Consider the following 19,946-nt stretch of genomic DNA (forward strand, 5'->3'; position numbering starts at 1 on the left):
TCTGAAGGAGATGAAGAGGAATTTCATTAATCAGAGGGTGGTGAATCTGTGGAATTCATTGTGAAGCCCATTTGGTCCATATCCTTCTAAACCTTTCCTATCCATGCTCCTGTCCAAATAACTTTTAAAAATCTGAAGCAGGGTCTCGTCCCGAAACATCTCCTGTCTATGTTCTCCAGACATGCTGCCTGGCCCGCTGAGTTCCTACAACACTTATAAGTGGTTTTAAGACAGAGATTATTAGATTATTCATTAGTACGAGTGTCAGGGGTTATGGGGAGGTGGCAAGAGAATGGGGTTGGGAGAGAAAGATAGAACAGCCAGAATTGAATGGCAGAGTAGGCTTGATTCTGCTCCGATGACATGAACTTTTGAATTGGTCATAATTCCTTCCATTCCCTACTATAGCACATTTGCAGGTTAATTGGCTTTGGTAAAATTGTAAATAGTCCCTAGTGTGTAGGATAGTGCTAGCATGCGGGGTGATCACTGGTCGGCATGGTCTCGGTGGGCTGAAGGGCCCGTTTCTGCAATGTATCTCTAAAGTTTGGATTTCAAGAGTAGCTTCTCACTTGTTGGAGGATGATCAGTACCTGCCATTGGAGCCACAAATGCGACAAGCTCATCTTCAGCCCGTGCCTTAAAGCTACCTACATCTTCATGTGTATGTAGACATTTTTCTCTGAGGAGCTTCAAATGGAACTTCATCAGAAGCATGTCCACCTCTATTCCCGTGATGCAGGAACATGGAGCAAGAATCCACAGGTAGCTGTGTAGAGGAGACAGGTCCAGCACTTTGTATTGAGATGTTAGGATGCCAGCTGTCTGCCATTGTACCGAAACGCACAGTGCTGGAGAAAGCAAAGATAGACACAAAGTGCAGGAGTAACTCAGCGGGCCGGGCAGCAAATATGTGGTCGCCATACAGCCATACGAATAATAAAGAGCACAGAACACGATAGTCTTTAACACAGACATCCCCACATAGCGGGATCAAAGTTTCCCACTGTGAGGGAAGGCTCCAAAATTCACTCATCCTCCTCTGTTGTCCTCCCATGGTCGGGGGCTCCCGAAATCCCCGCTGTCGCCGCTATGGGCAGCCCAATGTTCAGATCCGCTCGCCGGGGTGATGGAAGTCAGACGTCGGGACAGGAGGGCATCCTCAGTGGCTTGGACATCCGAATCGGCCACCTCCTACTGGAGTCTGCGGCTCCCGAAGTCCACAGGTCGCGCTGGGCGGAGATTCAACGCTGGCGGCCCTCGGCAAAGGGCTCCAGGACTCCGCAATGTTGAAGTCAGCTCCACCCGCACTGGAAGCTCTACGAACCACAGCTCCGATGTTAAAGCAGCAAGCCCAACACTCCGGAGCTTCTACGGCGATCCAGGTAAGGCATTGCCCGCTCCACGATGTATCCAGCGCTGCGCGGCCGCTGCTGAACCTCTGGTCCGGTCCCTGGCAGTAAAGGCCGCTCCAATCAAGAGATTTAACCAAAATGTGGCTACTGTGTATTTGTGGGTTGTTGCAAAAGTACTTCACTGTGCTGTGTAATTGTGACAACAAAGAGCCATGTAGTATTTATTGAAGTAAGAATCTCATAGTTCCGTTTTGGCACGTATGACAATGCATATTGCTCTATGGGCTATTCTGTATGACTAGGTGTGATTACCATTAATTGGGAGCTCGCCTGTGCCACGACTTCCTCTACAGTTCCTAGATGTCACTCTGTCAATATTACACCGGTTTTCTAGGCAGTTGCTCTCTCCTCTCCATTGGAATTCTGCTCTCAGTGTGCCCGGGGCTGTCGAGGCCAAGAATTGTGCAGTGCTTGTTCAACCCAACCTAATTGTTGGTCAGACATCAGTGAATAAGTAGACTGACAACACTGTCAATGTCATTGCCGATCGAGTACGTCCTTTTTACTTTTGGATGAGACACAAGCAGGACAGATTTGTGCTGTAACTGTAATGAACACTCTGCAGTTACTCGTGTCTCCAATTAGCCGTGACAGATGTCTGATTCCAGGATGTATTAAATCAGCATGCAGAGCAGTGTATACCGCAAGCAATTGCAGAGAGTTGTGGATATTTAACCAGTCCATTACACAGACTCTTCGCCATCGACTCCATCTACACATCACACTGCCTTGGAAAAGCAGCAAACATAATCAAAGACTTGTCCCTCCCCGATCATTTCTCTTTCTCCCCGCTCCCATCCAGCAGAAGGTGCAGAAGCTTGAAAGCGCGCAGCACCAGACTCAGGAACCGCTCCTTCCCCTCTGTTATCAGGCTTTTGAACGGTTATAGAGTCATAGAGTGATACAGTGTGGAAACGGGCCCTTTGGCCCAACTTGCCCACACCGGCCAACAATCTCCCAGCGACCCTAGTCCCATTTGCTTGTGCTTAGTCCATAACCCTCCAAACCTGTCCTATCCATGTACCTGTCCTTATGGCCCTTCCATAAACTGGGGTACTGTTTGATTCGCCTCTACCCCAGTTGCGGACATTGGACTTTGTCTATGGAACTGATGTGCTACAATGTGTGAGAAGGAACTGCAGATGCTGGTTTAAACCAAAGGCAGATATAAAAAGCTGGAGTAACTCAGCCGGCCAAGCAGCATCTCTGGAGGGAAGGAACAGGTGACGTTTTGGGTCGAGAACGCTCAGAAGAAGGGTCTCGACCCTAAACATCACCTGTTCCTTCTCTCTAGAGATGCTGCCTGTCCCACTGAATTACTCAAGCATTTTGTGTCTGATGCGCTACAATGCTGAGAAATATATTCTGCACTCTGTATCTTCCACTCTGATGTTGAGCTTGAGTTGGACTTGGTTGTATTTGTGTACAGTATTACCTGATCTGTTCGGATACCATACAAAATCAAGCTTTCCACTGTACCTCAGTACATGTGACAACAATAAACCTAAACCTACAAGTGGTGGTGCGTGCACACCCTTGCAGCCCTTCACAAACTCAATGCTGGAGTGAAATAAATAAATGTATTTGGACTAACTCAGCAGGTTAGGCAGCGTCTTCGGAGAACATGGATCGGTGATATTTCAGGTTGTCTGTTTGATTGGAAGAGTGAGGGGGGTGGGGTGAAGCTGGAGGAGAGGAGGAGCAGGAAAAAGCTGCCAAATAATAGGTTGATACAGGTGAAGGGGGTTTTGATAGGCAGATGGTTGGACAAAGGCCAGGGATGAAAAGCCAAAAGGTGTGAGAGAAAAGGATTGAAGAGTTATAAATTGTGAAGCTGGATGAAGGAATGTAGGTGGAAGTAGAGAGGGGAGAAGTCAGTGTGAGTCTAGGCGGGGCACAGGGGAGAGGTGGGGTGGAGGTGCGGGGGGAAGGGTCAAAGGAAGGGGGAGGAGTTTTGGTTTGTTACCTAAAATTGGAGAGTTCACTGTTGGGGTGTAAGCTGCCTAAGTGGAATATGAGGTGCTGTTCCTCCAGTTTGCATGCGGCCTCACTCTGGCAATGGAGGAGGCCCCGGACAGAAAGGTCAGTTCGGGTAGACACGAAATGCTGGCGTAACTCCATCTCTGGATAGAAGGAATGGGTGACGTTTCAGGTCGAGGTCCTTCTTCAGACTGAAAGTCAGGGGAGAGGGAGACACAGAGATATGGTAGGGGAAGGTGTGAAAACAAGACATCAAAAGAGATGAAGTTCAAGGAAAATGTAGAATAGATCATTGTTAGCGAGGAGAAGGTGACAACAAAGCAGAGATAAAATAGGAAGTTTATCAGAAGAACGAGGAAGAGAAAAAGTGTGGTAATGGGCACTGAATGGTTGGCAGCCGGGAGATCCAGCAGGCCATGGCGGACGAGGTGCAAGTATTCGATGAAATGGTCTCCGAGTTTATATTCTGTCTCCGGATGTCAGACTGGAAGCTGGGATGACTGAAGAAGGTTCTCTCCCTCAAACGTCTTCTGTCAATTCCCTCCCCAGATGCTGCCTGACCCACTGAATTTTTCCAGCACTCAGTGTTACGCTCAAACGATGTTCTATCCCATTAAAAGACAAAAGTAAATGTGTCTGCTTTAACATGGCGTTACTGTCGGAAGACTCGCCATATCATGACATTTGTGAAAGACGCATTTTAGAAGTAAAGGTATCTGATTCACTTAATTCTGTGTGCTGTTGCTTTTGTGTCAAACACAGTTAAAACTATTAGTCTATTGAATATCATAGTCATAGAGTGATACAGCGTGGAAACAGGCCCTTCAGCCCAACTTGCCCCTGCCAACCAACATGTCCCATCTATACTTGTCCCACTTGCCTGCATTTGGTCCATATCCCTCTAAACCTCTCCTATCCATGTACTTGTCTAAATGTTTCTTAAACATTGCGATAGTACTTGTCTCAACTACCTCCTCTGGTAACTCGTTCCTTACACCCACCACCTTTTGGGTAAATAAAAATGTTGCCCCTCAGGTTCCTATTAAATCTTTCTCCCCTCACCTTAAACCTATGTTGTCTGATTCTTGATTCCCCTACTTTGTGGGGTAAAATACTACATTTGCCTGATCTATCCCTCTCATGATCTTGTACAAGATCATCCCATCCTCCTGCGCTCCAAGGAATAAAGTCTAACTTCAAAGTTGTGACACTGTTCATTTGCTTCAAATGCTGCCTTTGCAGCAGATTGTGCTGCTTACCGTGCTTTGAAGAGAGAGACAAATAAATGGCGTGCTTCTTGAATGAGCTGCTCCCATGGCTAACGCGCAAGAATGTACACTCCATATTCATTAGCTGCTGTGATGGGTCTGCCGTGTGTGCAATGCTACAGAGCGGGGGCTGGAAGGGAGCCAGGCATGGCTCGTCTGATGTGGTGAGCTAGTGTCTTCTGCTTTCTGTAGCTGAGTTGTAGAGAATCCTCGAGGAGTACAGAATGTGGCAAAGAGGAGTGGGTTCTGCAGTGAGTGACATATTATGCAGCTGATGGGACCCTGTGCTGCAGGCCAGCAAAACCTCTTTGGCTTTGAGTGGGACGGAGACTCACTGTGGTGAGACGATGGGGCAATAAAGACCTCTGGATCTGTTATCTTGAGCGGCGCGCTGTCCACCAAGGGCAAGATCTGTGTGTCTTTGCTTTCTGATTCTGCAGAAGATTTTTCATTCCGAGCTGCCTGGCATTCGGCCAAACTTTCCCTGCAAGTGAAATTTATAACTGTGGTGAGTACAGTACTGTGAAATTTATTTGTAACTTGCACAAGATTTTAGGTTGTGGCATCCTTTTAAAGTGGTGGATGAAAGATGGTGTATGGTTACTACATTTTGGGTAGACACAAAGTGCTGAAGTAACTCAGCTTGTCTGGCATCTCTGGAGACAATGGATGGGTGATGAAGTCAGAAGTGTCCTGACCAGAAATATCACCCATCCTTTATCTCCAGTTGATTCGCACATCATGGAAACAGCTCCTTCGGCCCAACTTGTACATGCCGACCAATCTAAGCTAGTCCTATGGATAGATGACGTTTCGGTTTGGGACCATTCCTCAGAAATTTCACACCTCCATTTTCTCCAGAGGGTCTCGACCCAAAACGTCACCTATCCATGTTCCGCCTGAGATGCTGCCTGACCCGCTGAGTTACTCCAGCACTTTGTGTTTACCTTGGGTTATAAATTAACATTTGCAGTTTTTTTTAAAACTACATTTGGGATGTCTGTAGTCTCTGTTTACAAGGGTGGACATTTTTACACAATAGTATCAGGTTTTTGAATGGTCCTTCCATAAGTTATGATGTAGACCCAATCTTCCAACCTACCTCATTGCACACACTGCACTCTTTTCTCTAGAACCGTACTGCCACAATGCTGCAAATTATATTCCGCACTCTGGTATTTTTTCCTTTGCACAACCTGTGTCCTTGTGTGTGCCTTGATAAGAATCGTGTATAGTATTATCTTATTTGATCGGATAACTCGCAAACAAAAGTTTTTCATTCTATCTCTGTACATGTCAATAATAGACCTATATTTATAATTTTACAAAGGGAAATCATCCGGAGGAGGTAGTTGAAGCAGGTACAATAACCACAACAACATTAAAAGGCACATGGACAGGTCATGGAGTCATAGAGTAATACAGTGTGGAAACACGCCCAACTTGCCCACACTGGCCAACAATGTCCCAGCTACACTAGTCCCACTTGCTTGTGCTTGGTCCATATCTCTCCAAGCCTATCCTATCCATGTACCTGTCTAACTGTTTCTTAAATAATTGGGATAGTCCCAGCCTCAACTATCTCTTCTGTCAGCTTGTTCCATACACCCACAACACTTTGTGTGAAAAAGTTACCCCTCGGATTCCTATTAAATCTTTTCCCCTACACCTTGAACCTATGTCCTCTGGTCCTCGATTCCCCTACTCTGGGCAAGAGACTCTGTGCATCTACCCGATCTATTCCTCTCATGATTTTGTATACCTCTATAAGATCTCCCCTCATCCTCCTGCACTCCATGGAATAGAGACCCAGCCTACTCAACCTTTCCCTATAGCTCACACCCTCGAGTTTTGTCAACATCCTCGTAAATCTTTTCTAAACCCTTTCAAGCTTGACATTATCTTTCCTATAACATGGTGCCCTGAACTGTACACACTATTCTAAATGCGGATTCACCCACGTCTTGTACAAATGCAACATCACCTCCCAACTCCTATACTCAATACTCTGACCGATGAAGGCCAAAGTGCCAAAAGCCATTTTGACCACCTTATCTACCTGCGACTCGACCTTCAAGGAACCATGCACCTGTACTCCTCGATCCCTCTGCTCTGCAACACTACCCAGAGGCCTACCATTCACTGTGTTGGTCCTGCCCTTGTTCGACGTCCCAAAATGCAACAACTCACACATCTCTGTATTAAATTTCATCAACCATTCCTCCGCCCACCTGGCCAATCGATCCAGATCCTGCTTCATTATCTGCAAAACCACTCACTTTTATATAATCAGCAAATTTGCTAATCTTGCCCTGTATGTCGATAGGAAAGGTTTAGAGGGATCTGGGTCACTCTCGGGCAAATGGGACTAGCTTAGATGGGGCATCGTGATCAGCATGAACTAATTGGGCTGAAGGGCCTGTTTCGATGCTGTACAACTCTATGCCCAATTTGAGATATTGTAAACGTGACCATGTGACTACCATCGAGGCACCAGGCATCCTATTGAAATTGGATAATCACTTGTTAATAAAACAAATCCTGCTTAATCCGATTGATTATCATGCTTGAAGTGTCTAAAGAATTGTGTTTGCTTTGATCAATGCCTGACAGGATTAAACAATGACAGTAACTGTATCGTCAAAACATTTGCAAGATATCATGACCCCATTGTTAGGGAATTATCTTAATCATCTGACCTTTGAATCATAGAATATGGAACAGTTCGGCCCACAATGTCTGTGCCAAACATCCTCAAGACCATCTCTCAACTACATAATCCATATCCCTGTATTGCCTGAATATTCATGTGCCGATCCAACGGTCTATTAAATGCCCAGAAGTATTTGCCTCCACCTCCACCCCAGGTACTTGCGACCAACCTGTGTAAAAACAAAACCTGTCCTGCATGTCATCTGTAAACTTTGCCCCTCTCACCTTAAAGCTATGCCCTCTAGTATTTAATTTTTCCACCCTGGGTTCTGACAGTCCACCCTCATTCTTGATTCATGCTCCTTGGCCCCCTTCTTCTTCTTTTTTTTTAATATATTTTTTTATTAAAGGTAATCAATTACAATGCTTCAAACAACTTTATATCAAATTAATTCAATTTGCATTAAGTAAAACACTAGTAATACTTATCTACTATTTTTTTAGAAATAATGATAGAGAAAGAATAGAACAGTTATAAATCATTAAGAGAGTGATTAAATAATAATTTGATTATATATAAGAAAGAAAAGAGAAACGAAAAAAAAAAAAAAAAAAAAAAAAAAAATTTGAGTAACCACAATATGTATTATTAATAACACCACTACAAGTGATAGTATCAATAAAGACATATATGTTAATTCCAATATAAAAATGAATTATTCTCACCAAATCCCGCAGGGTGCACGCCGAGCTGTGTTGCCAAGAACAGCTACTTCTCTAAATACTGTATATATGGAGACCATATCTGTTCAAAAGAATTATACTTGTCCAATAGGACAATCCCTTCTTCTTCTTCTTCTTCTTTCGTGTGGCATGCACAGCTTAAAGTTGTAGGACAACTTGTTCTATTTGATCTTCTGTTTGTGCACGTCTAGTTGATTGCATTAGTCAAAACAGGGCGGACCACGTGAAGGTTGCAATCTTCCACCCCCTTGGCCCCCTGTCATAGGAGAAGAATTAGGCCATATGGTCCATTGAGTCTACTGCCATTAGATCATGGCTGATCTATCTTTCCCTCTCAACCCCATTCTCCTGCCGTCTCCCTGTAATTAAGTCTAAGGGCAACTCCCCCATACTGTTTCAGCAGAGATTTAGCCCTTCAATTCAACTTTAATGTCATTGCACAAATACTGAGTATGGGTACAACGAAATGCAGTTTTGCGTCAGTCCGTAGTAGTAGTGCATATAGAAATTTAAAAAAAAGAAAATACAGAATAATTAAACAATGGGAACGGAGGGACCGGAGAAATCTATCGGCGGGACTCCGAGTTCAGCAATGTGATGGTATAATTGTAGAAGCTGTTCCTCATCCTACTGGTACGAGACCTGAGGCTCCTGTACCGCCTCCCTGATGGGAGGAGGGCAAACAGTCCATGGTTGGGGTGGGAGGGGTCTTTAATGATCTTCCCAGCCCGTCTCAGACAACGTTTTCGGTGGAGGGCATCCATGGCAGGGAGCGGGGCACCGATGATGTGCTGCGCGGTTTTCACCACCCGTTGTAGTGCCTTCCTGTCCGCAACAGTGCAGCTGCTGTACCATACTGTGAAGCAGGTGGTCAGGATGCTCTCGATGGTACAGCGGTAGAAGTTGGTCAGGATCTGGGGGGACAGGTGGGCTTTCTTGAGCCTCCTCAGGAAGTAAAGGCGCTGCCATGCCTTTTTGATCAGCTTGGAGGTGTTGAGGGACCAGGACAAATCCTCCGAGATATGTACCCCGAGGAATTTGTAGCTGGAGACGCGCTCCACCTCAGTCCCGTTTATATGGATGGGGGTATGACTGCCTCCTCTGACCTTCCTGAAGTCGACAATAATTTCCTTCGTCTTCTTGGAGTTGAGGACGAGGTTATTGTTGGCACACCAGGTTGTCAGGTGCTGGACCTCCTCTCTGTAGGCTGACTCATCGTTGTCACTGATCAGTCCTACCACCGTGGTGTCGTCAGCAAACTTAATTATGGCGTTGGATCCGTACTTAGGGATGCAGTCGTGGGTGAAGAGGGAGTAGAGGAGAGGGCTGAGCACACAGCCCTGTGGCACGCTGGTGTTCAGTGTTATAGTGGAGGAGGTGAGGTTGTTGACCCTAACAGACTGTGGTCTGTTGGTGAGGAAATCCAGTGTCCAGTTGCAGAGGGAGGTGGAGATGCCAAGTCCGCTGAGTTTGGTGATCAAGCTGGCGGGGATGACAGTGTTAAAGGCAGAGCTGAAATCAATGAACAGCAACCTGATGTAGGAGTTGTTGTTGTCCAGGTGGGTCAGGGCAGAGTGTAGGGCCGCCGATATGGCGTCCTCTGTAGACCTGTTGGCCCGGTAGGCAAACTGATGGGGCTCCAGTGTGGGGGGGAGGCTGGCTTTGAGGTGAGCCAAGATCAGCCGCTCAAAGTACTTAGCAATGACAGGGGTTAGTGCCACTGGGCGGAAATCGTTGAGACTCCCTGTGGCTGACTGTTTGGTCATTGGCACGATGGTTGATGTCTTGAGGCAAGTGGGGACAACACCCTGGGCCAGTGAGAGATTGAAAATGTCGGTGAAGACTGGGGATAGTTGTCCAGCACATGCCCTAAGCACCCGGCCAGGGATGCCACCGGGGCCGGCAGCTTTGCGCTCATTCACCTTGCTCAGTGCATCTTGTACAGCAGAGGTGGCGAGACTGAGGGGTTGTTCATTCGGGGGTGGAGCAACTTTGATGGCTGGGGTTTTGTTGTCCCGGTCAAAGCGAGCATAGAAGTGGTTTAGCTCGTCAGGAAGGGTGGCGTTGTCTGGGGGAGGGGTGTTAACTTTATGGTAATTGGCAAGGGATTTGATTCCTTGCCACATGCGCCTGGGGTCAGAGTTGTTTTGGAAGTGCTCCTCAATCCGCCGTTTGTGATTGAGTTTGGCATTCCTCATTCCCATTTTCAGATTGGCCCTGGATGAGCTGTATCCCTCAGCGTTGCCAGATCTGAAAGCGGCATCGCGAGCCTTCAGTAGGAGTCTGACCTCCCTGCTCATCCACGGCTTCTGGTTAGGGAAGGTCTTTATCTCTTTGTGGGTAGTGACATTATCGGTGCAGAATTTTATATAGTCCATAACTGTTGAGGTGTATGAGTTGATGTCCACTTGTGAATTGAAGGTGGACTGAGTAGCAAACAGACTCCAGTCTGTCTGCTGAAACTGCTGCTGTAAAACAGAGACAGCCCCCTCAGGCCAAACCTTCACTGTCCTCATGGTAGGTTTCACACGTCTGATCAGAGGTGTGTATTAAATCTTCTCTCCGCTTGCTGTCATTTTCATTATGCCACCTTGGAGTGAGAAGCACTGAGATCAGAGGCAGAATGATTTCCAATGTAGGGACATGCTCAGCAAAAATGAAACGGCTTCTTCCCCTCCCTCATCAAGCTTCTGAGCGGTCCTTCCGTGTGTTCTTTTCTACAGAAGATAAGAGCAGGATCCAAAATCCAAGTTTCCGCTCGTTGTGTCTGTGAACATTTGTGGTGATGTTTTGCCCTTCAAGATGTTGTATACATTTCAGTTGTATGTGGCTACACCCCGTAGAGTCAAGAGTGTTTTATTGTCATAAATACAGACTATGGAACAATGACATTCTTACTTTCAGCAACATAACAGGCCTGTAAACATAATAACCTGAGATAATATATAATAATCAAAAACATCAATAATTAGTACAAAATGTGCAAAAAATGCATAGGCCCGTACGAAGCTTTTCAAAAAGTGGGGTGGCATGACAGGATTACAAAAACTGTATGTGAAATAATGTGCGCGCAGCGCACATCACGAGCGTGAAGCCCCTCGCGGCCGGGGTCCAGGGCCCACTTAAGGGGTTTTAGATGCTCTCTGGTGCATTCTGAGCCTTATTTTGGAGCATTTGTGCACCAAATATATGACCAATATTTCATAAATAAATCAAGAATTGAAGTTGTCCTTGTTATAATAATCAAGTTGTCCTGTTGTAAAATGTTATAAAGGAGCATGCAAAAACTTCAAATAAAATACTGTAAAGGCCCTGTCCCACTTACGTATCCTTGGCACGCAATTTACGCCTTGAGGCGCACGGGCATCGTATGGCCACGCAGGGCCGGTCCCACTGAGAAGCACGGAGGGGTATGGAGTTGTGTGCGGTATCGCGCGGCGCTCCGGGATTTTGTACCGAACAAAATCTTTGAGCGCCACCGGCTTGTCGCGTAACTGACGGCGAAAGTGGGACAGGTCCAAGACCCTGGCGCGATGCAACGTCTCACCTTCAACAGCAACAGTAGCAGGCATACGATCGTCGAACTCGGCCTGGGGCTCACGGCCGTTGCGGATCCGGTCCACCCCCACTTCTACTCCCAGAGCGGGGCCAAGAAAATTGAAGATAGACACAAAATGCATGAGTAACTCAGCGGGACCGGCAGCCTCTCTGGAGAGAAGGAATGGATGACGTTTCGGGTCAAGACCCTTCTTTCAGACTGAAGAAGGGTCTCGACCCGAAACATCATCCATTCCTTCTCTCCCGAGATGTTGCCGGTCCCGCTGAGTTACTCCAGCATTTTGTGTCCATCTTCAAATGATGTCACGTGCTCCAGATGGCTGTGCGGACACATGAAGTCGCGCGTGACCTTCGCTGGACCGTCGCGTCTCAAGCGACGACGAGGCCACGTAATTAGCGTGCCAAGGACACGTAAGTGGGACAGGGGCTTAAGTTTTTGCAGTAAAGAAAACCTTTTTTAGAAAATGGTTTGTGTGTTGATTTGATTGCCTGTTACTGTTAGACTGTGATAGTGTGTGCAGTGCACATTTAATGGTCCTCCTGACGTAACAACTCGCATCACATCAATTTCAACGTGGAATAGTGATGCGAATACAACATAGTTTCATAGTTGAGGTTAATGTTGTGCAGTGATCAAGGGTTGTTGGGAAGCTGTTCCTGAACCTAGAGGTCATGGTTTTCAGGCTCCTGTGCCTTCTTCCTGATGGTAGCAGCGAGATGAGAGCATGGTCAGGGTGGTGTGGGTCTCTGATGATGCTGGCTGCCTTTTCAAGGTAGTGCCTCCTGCAGATCCCTTCAATGGTGGGGAGGTGAGTACCCGCGATGGAGCGGGCAGTGTGCGGTGGGGAGGGCAGTACCCGTGATGGAGCGGGCAGTGTGTGGTGGGGAGGTCAGTACCCATGATGGAGCGGGCAGTGTGTGGTGGGGAGGTCAGTACCCGCAATGGAGCGGGCAGTGTGTGGTGGGGAGGTCAGTACCCGTGATGGAGTGGGCAGTGTGTGGTGGGGAGGGCAGTACCCGTGATGGAGCGGGCAGTGTGTGGTGGGGAGGGCAGTACCCGTGATGGAGCGGGCAGTGTGTGGTGGGGAGGGCAGTACCCGTGATGGAGCGGGCAGTGTGTGGTGGGGAGGTGAGTACCCATGATGGAGCGGGCAGTGTGTGGTGGGGAGGTGAGTACCCGTGATGGAGTGGGCAGTGTGTGGTGGGGAGGTGAGTACCCGTGATGGAGTGGGCAGTGTGTGGTGGGGAGGTGAGTACCCGTGATGGAGTGGGCAGTGTGTGGTAGGGAGGGCAGTACCCATGATGGAGCGGGCAGTGTGTGGTGGGGAGGTGAGTACCCGTGATGGAGCGGGCAGTGTGTGGTGGGGAGGGAAGTACCCGCGATGGACCAACTGCATTTTCTATCTCATACTTGACAATGTCAGACATTTGCTTTCCATGTGTGTATAAAATCATGAGCGGAATAGATAGGGTGAATGCACACAGTGTTTCACCCAGAGTAGGGGATTCAAGAATCAGATGACATAGGTTTAAGTTAAGAGGGGAACTATTTCATCGGACTGGAGGGGCAACGTTTTCACACAGTGGGTGGTGGGTGTATGGAACGAGCTGCCAGAGGAGGTAGGTGAGGCAGGGACTGTAATAACATTTAAAAGCCATTTAGATCTGTGGGTAGAGAAGTTTTAGGGGGATATGGACCAAATGCAGGCATGTGCGACGAGCATTGATGGGACACCTTGGTCAGTGTGGGCAGGTTGTGACGAAGGGCCTGTTTCCATGCTGCTTAGCTCTATGATCCTGTTTAATTCTCGCTGGGATCACACACGACAGTTACTTGGTTTGATACCAGTTAAAGTCAGATTTACATCAGAGTGACCTTTCTCCTTCCTCCTTCTGAACATTGTAAACTTTTTAGCGTGCACGAGAAATAGTTGCACCGTCAATAAATTCAGTGTCTGCTTAATGCTCTGTCATAGATTTAGTTTAGTTTCAGTTGTACAAGTAGTTGGGGATCTGGAATAGTTGGTGCGATGCGTCACAAGTGTATGTTTTTGTGCGGAGGTGTTATGTGGCTATTGTTAAAAGTTCCTTTTGGTTGAGCCAGTAGTTAATGGAGATGCCTGTGAGAGGCGTGTCAGATAGGCTGATACTATTTATGTCTGATGACCTAGAAGGGAGTGCACCTTGTGGGAGTAAAGATTGCTTCACCCACTTTCATGCGGGAATGTGTTTGGTGGTGTCACTGCGAAGTGGAGTGGGAAGAGGGTGGATGGTGTAACTCCAGCTCCTGGTGCCTGTGGATTTGTTCTGGTCTCTCTCTGTACACACATCGCACTCCCGCTCCTCTCTGAGTTTGCAAGGTAGGTGCGTATGACTTTACAAAACATTGTCTGGTTGCCATGGTTTTATGAATCCAGTTCTTTCCTTTTGTGTCATGAAATGTCACTGTCGAGGTTGTTTAAATTCCAGTTGTGGGCTGTGCCGACAGCAACTGGCTCTGCTTGTTTTCACCGCGCTTGCTACAATGAAAGATGTGTGAGACATGGTGACCCCCGAGGTCAGGATCGAACCCTGATCTCAGGATCTGTGATCAGTGGGTCTACACACTGTGGCTCGGCACATTGTGGCTCGACACACTGTGGGTTGACACACTGAGGCTTGACACACTGAGGCAGTGGCCCTACCCACTATGCCTCAATCTGCTTTAACGTGATATTTCTAGATTTCTTATATCGCCCACAGACTGAAATGTGACCAAGCAAGTCCACCAGACCGACATCATTGTAGTTGGATGATAGTGAGTCTATAATTCTGTTACTGCAGTGAAATAGATCTGGGACCCAGACCATCAAATTGCCATGCGAGTCTACTTCTGTATCCAGAGCAGGTAAACGAAAGGTGGTTTTCAAAACGTGAGGGTGAGGTGGAGAACATTGAACATAGTGTGTAGGAAGGAACTGCAGATACTGGTTTAAACCGAAGATAGACACAAAAAGCTGGAGTAACTCAGCGGGTCAGGCAGTATCTGGGTGAGGTTTCGGGTCGAGACTCTTCTTCAGACTGAAGGGGTCTGAACATAGACCAGGTCAGCACAGGAATAGGCCCTTCGGCCCACACTGTCCATGTTGAACACGATGCCAAGTTAAATTCATCTCCTTCATCTGCACCTGATCCATTCTTTGCATATCCATGTGGCTCTTAAAAAGCTTCTTAAGCCCCCGTCCCACTTACGTGTCCTTGGCACGCTAATTACGCGACCTCATGGTCGCGTTGAGCCTCGACGGTCCCGCGAAGGTCGCGCGTGACTTCATTCGACCGCACAGCCGTCTGGAGCGAGTGACGTCATTTAAAGATGGACGCAAAATGCCGGAGTAACTCAGCGGGCCCGGCAGCATCTCTGGAGAGAAGCAATGGGTGATGTTTCGTGTCGAGACTCTTCTTCAGTCTGAAAGAAGGGTCTTGACCTGAAACATCACCCATTGCTTCTCTCCAGAGATGCTGCCAATCCCGCTGAGTTACTCCAGCATTTTGTGTCTTTTTATCTTCAATTTTCTTGGGCCCGCTCTGGGAGTAGAAGTGGGGGCGGATCTGGATCCACAATGGCCGTGAGCCCCAGGCCGAGTTCGGCGATCGTTTGCCTGCTTCTGCTGCTGTTGGAGGTGAGACTTTGCGTTGCGCCATGATCTGGGGCCTGTCCCACTTTGGCCGTCAGTTCCGCGACAGGCCATTGGCGCGCAAAGATTTTGTTCGCTACAAACATTTCGGAGCCCCGCGCGATGTCGCGCACAACTACATACCCCTCCTTGCTTTTCAGTGGGACCGGCCCCGCGCGCCCACACGAGGCCCGTGTGCCTCAACGCGACCACGAGGTCGCGTAATTTGCGTGCCAAGGACACGTAAGTGGGACAGGCCCTTTAAACATCACTATTGTACCTGCTTCCACCTCCACCCCCAGCAGCGATTTCCACACACTCACTGCCCACTGTGTGAAAATAAACTTTCTCTACACATCTCCTTTAAATCTGAAAGGTCCCGACAGGAAACACTGCCTATCTGTGTTTTCGAGAAATGCTGCCTAACCTGCTGTGTTATTCAGAGGATCAGCCCGCAACTGTGGAGAACATGGATAGGTGACGTTTTGAGTGTGAACCCTTCTTCAGACTGTCTGAAGAAAAGTCTCAACCCGAAACATCACCTATCCATGTTCTGCACAGTTGCTGCCTGACCCAGTGAGTTACTCTAGCACTCTGGGTCTTTTTTTGTGAGCCTGGTCCTTGGGTCTCTGATGGAATGAAATATTGTATTCAGAGTGTGATCGTGAGATGGAGGACTTTAAGAGTGTATTCAAAATCCTAGCGATGAAGCACATAGACACTTCTAATAAATATGACAGGAAAATGTACAGTTAATGGTGAAGACATTTAGCAAAGTTTGGAGTTGTGTAAAACCACATTACGCTGATTTTTCTCAAGCTTCTGTTTCCTGGAGAAAGTTAACATCAATGGCTTATCGAACACATGTTATTTTAGGATTAATAGCTAAATATGTCATGCAATGTGAGTGTCTGAGGTTGCCTATTTATATCACCCTTCAGTAAGAGCTGGTGTTGGCAATCTGTTCCAACTAATGTATTATTGAAGCCCTGCTACATACCCAACCAGTGATGTGGATGGAATGTTCATTGCCTCCATTACTGCACTCTGAAGAGTGTAAGTCGCCCTCAGTGCTTTCCACACCTCACTTAACTTCTAAAAACTCTTCTGCATACTTTAAAAAATAAAGTTGTGATTATTTTTAACTCAATACCTATTAGCCTTTTTAGAGATAAAGCAAGGAAACAGGCCCTTCGGCCCACCAAGCCCATGCCGACCATCGATCACCCGTTCACACTAGTTCTGTGTTATCTCACTTTCTCATCCACTCCCTGCACACTAGGGGTAATTTACAGAGGGCCGATTAACCTACAAACCCGCACGTCCTTGGGATGTGGGAGGAAACCAGAGTGCCTAAAGGAAACCCACACGGTCACAGGGAGAACGTGCAAACACCATACAGACAGCACCCGAGGTCAGGATCGAACTGGGGTGTCTGGCGCTGTGAGGCAGCAGCTCTTCCAACTGTGCCACTGTGCTGCCCCATGTGCTGAACCAAATTACTAATTTCTTTAAGTCTGCTTCAAGTGGGGCGGCACAGTGGCGTAGCAGTAGAGTTACTGTCTTACATCGCCAGATATCCGGGTTCAATCCGGACTATGGGTGCTGTCTGTACGGAGTTTGTATGTTCTCCCTGTGACCTGCGTGGATTTTCTCCGAGATCTTCGGTTTCTTCCCACACTCCAAAGATGTACAGATTTGTAGGTTAATTGGCCTGGTGTAAATGAAAATAATTGTCCCTAGTGTGCGTAGGGTGGTGTTAATGTGTGGGTCGGTGTGGACTCGATGGGCCAAAGGGCCTGTTTCTGCACTGTATCTCTAAACTAAACAACTGATTAAATGTTTCATAAAGTAATGGCGACACAGTGGCGCAGTGGGAGAGCCGCTACCTCACAGCGCCCGAGACCCGGATTTGATCCCGACCACAGGTGCTGTCTGTGTGCTGCTTGCACGTTCTTCCTGTGACCATGTGGGGTTCCTCCGGGTGCTCCGCATTCCTTCCACATCCCAATGTTCTTCTGTAAATTCTGTAAATTGTCCCCAGTGTGTAGGGAGTGGACGAGAACTTGGGATAACATAGAACTAGTGTGAAGGGGTGATTCATGCTTGGCATCGACTCTGTGGGCCGAAGGGCCTGCTTGGCTGCTGAAAACAATCAGTTCAATCAATTTAGGCTCTGTTTTTGAGCTGATTATTACTACAATGACATCCAGTCGTGGTTTGTGACTGGAATCTGACCTTGTGAAATAAGGAATTTAATGAAAATAATGACAGCTTAGTGTGGGAATAGTGCTGACTTGAGAGGGAATGTCCTTTGTCACCCTGTGGGGTACAGTGTGACAGGGAGACATGCTGAATGATTAAGTGCAAAAACATGTCAAGGAGGTGTTAAATGTTCATTTTTTCCAATTGGGAAGCATTTATCATGCGTGGGAAAGTGTTAATGATGTAGAATACATTGAATGTCTTGCTGATAGTAGATGTGGTTTGATGAATGTTTTTAAAAATGTGCTCAAAACTGAATTTTAGTTTTGAGATACAGCGTAGAAACAGGCCCTTTGGCCCACCGAGTCCTCGCCGACCAGCCATCCCCGTACACTAGCACTATTCTACACACTAGGGACAATGGACAATCTTCACCAAAGCCAATTAACCTCAACCTGTACGTCATTGGAGTGTGGAAGGAAACCTGAGCACACAGAGAATACCCACGCGGTCACAGGGAGAACACAGTCAGGATGGAATCCAATTTGTTGTAAGGCAGCAGCTCTAACGCTGCGCCACTGTGCCGTATTAATTTCATAGTTTGGAAGACTGCAGGAAAAAAACAAATTGTAGATAGAACATACTGTAGATTAGTACAACACAGCACCAGACCCTTCAGCCCACTTTCTCATCCACTCTCTACATACTAGTGGCAATGTACCTAAGCTGTTCACTGTACCTCAGTAAATTAAACGGTCGGTGGGTGCAGGACAAAATCAGACTTTGTCTTACCCCAAAGATAGATAGAAACTGTTGGAGTTAGTCAGCGAGTCAGGCAACATTTCTGGATAAGAGAAATAGGCTGCAGGCTGAAGCTTAGGGTCAGAACCCTTCATCGGCCACTCCTGGCCCAGGGTTCTCCCCACTACTACCATCTGTCTGACGAAAGGTCCCGATCTGAAACGTTGTGTGTCGATTCCCTCCACAGATGCTGCCTGACCTGCCGAGTTTCTCCAGCACTTTGTGTTTTGAATCGACTGCAATATTTTTCCACATTTGTATTCTATGCACCCTACAGCAGATCAGTGTAGGGTGTAGTGATGGGCACTGTGCTAACTTGAAGCAATTGCTTGCAGTGAAACCTCTCTCTGTGAGTAACCAGAGGTGACCCTCTCGCCTCAGCTGTTCAGGGAAACATAAATTGGCTCTTAGAGAATTCAAAAATCATTACCCAGAAATTCGTGATATGGAATAAATTTACTCTCATGGAATTTATGTGGAAAATTTGCACCTTTTAAAAAAAACACGTGTTTCTAGACGTATTTGCAGTTTTTGAGCCATACAGCTTGGAAACAGGCCCAACTTGCCCATGCTGACCAAGATGCCACATCTCTGCTCGTCCCACCTGCCCATGTTTGGCCCATATCTCACTAAACCGCTCCTATGCAAGTACCTGTCCATTGACCATGCTTTGTGTTAAAATCAGGATGTTGGCCTATTGTCACGTGTACTGAGGTACAGCAAAAAGTTGTTGGAAAGATAAAACATGATTACAATTGAGCCATCCATGGTGTACAGATACATGATAAAGGGAATAGCGTGGGGGGGAAGGGGGAGTGAAGTGGGGAGGGGGGGTTGGGGTGGGGAGGGGATGAGGGGGTAGCAAATTTAAAAACAATGCAAACCGGAAGAGGACAAGATGAGAGTTTTAGTTAAGTATAGAAGATAAGTATAGAAGATAGATAGATAAGATAGATAGAATATACAAGATATAGATAGCGATAGATAGATAGATACACTTGACCTCCCGCAGCTCCAGAGTCCCCGTGGACACCGCGTGTTCATTTCTCCAGGAACACGCGGGCATGGACGTAGGAAGGTGGGCACTCAGTTGACTCTGGTGTGACCATCGAATACCCGCCATCTTGTCCAGGTCCATGAGCCTTTCAGAATGGGACTTTCAGAGGTTGCATTTTGTTTTACCATTTTGGACAACTCACTGAGGAATGCAACGGAAGACTAGGGTGTGGAGTGTGGAGTGTGCAGGAGCACCCTGTGCAGTAAACCCTGGTGGTCACGGTTCTCATTCTCCTGTACCACTGCCGCAGTGGTGTGCGTAAAATGATGGCATGGCCAGGGTGGTGTGGGTCTTTGATGATGCTGCCTGCATTTCTAAGCCATGGGAATAGCTTCCATTTTCCCCCCAGACTTCTTTTGTCGTGCGATCAGTGAGCAGTAATTGGCAGTGGGTGTGGGAGACGGTGCTTGGAAAGGTCAGAAAGAATGGGACTTTCAGAGGTTGCATTTTGTTTTACCATTTTGGACAACCCACTCAGGAATGCATTGAGCTTGTTATTTTGACCAACAATATGCATCGCTCAGCAGTGAAGGAAATGCCGTTGGTGAAAATACCTTGATTCAATGGTCAAGAAGTGCTTTATTGTCTCATGTCCCAGACAGAACAATGAGAT

General features: G+C 47.2%; 1 protein-coding gene across 9 annotated transcripts in view; it reads left to right on the top strand.

Moving 5' to 3' along the window:
* plekha7 (pleckstrin homology domain containing A7) overlaps positions 1 to 19,946 on the top strand; it is a 303,895-nt gene that overhangs the window by 99,898 nt on the left and 184,051 nt on the right. Inside the window, exon 1 of one of the 9 annotated variants that reach the window (XM_033038487.1) lies at positions 13,822 to 13,977. The exons of 7 other annotated variants lie outside the window; for them this stretch is intronic. The gene's annotated coding sequence lies outside the window, so the exon portion shown is untranslated. Of the gene's footprint in view, positions 1 to 13,821; positions 13,982 to 19,946 lie in introns of those variants that run through there. One more of the 9 variants, XM_033038485.1, reaches the window with a different exon arrangement.

The sequence above is a fragment of the Amblyraja radiata genome, chromosome 20, assembly GCF_010909765.2.
Source record: "Amblyraja radiata isolate CabotCenter1 chromosome 20, sAmbRad1.1.pri, whole genome shotgun sequence".
Classification (NCBI taxonomy): Eukaryota; Metazoa; Chordata; class Chondrichthyes; order Rajiformes; family Rajidae; genus Amblyraja; species Amblyraja radiata.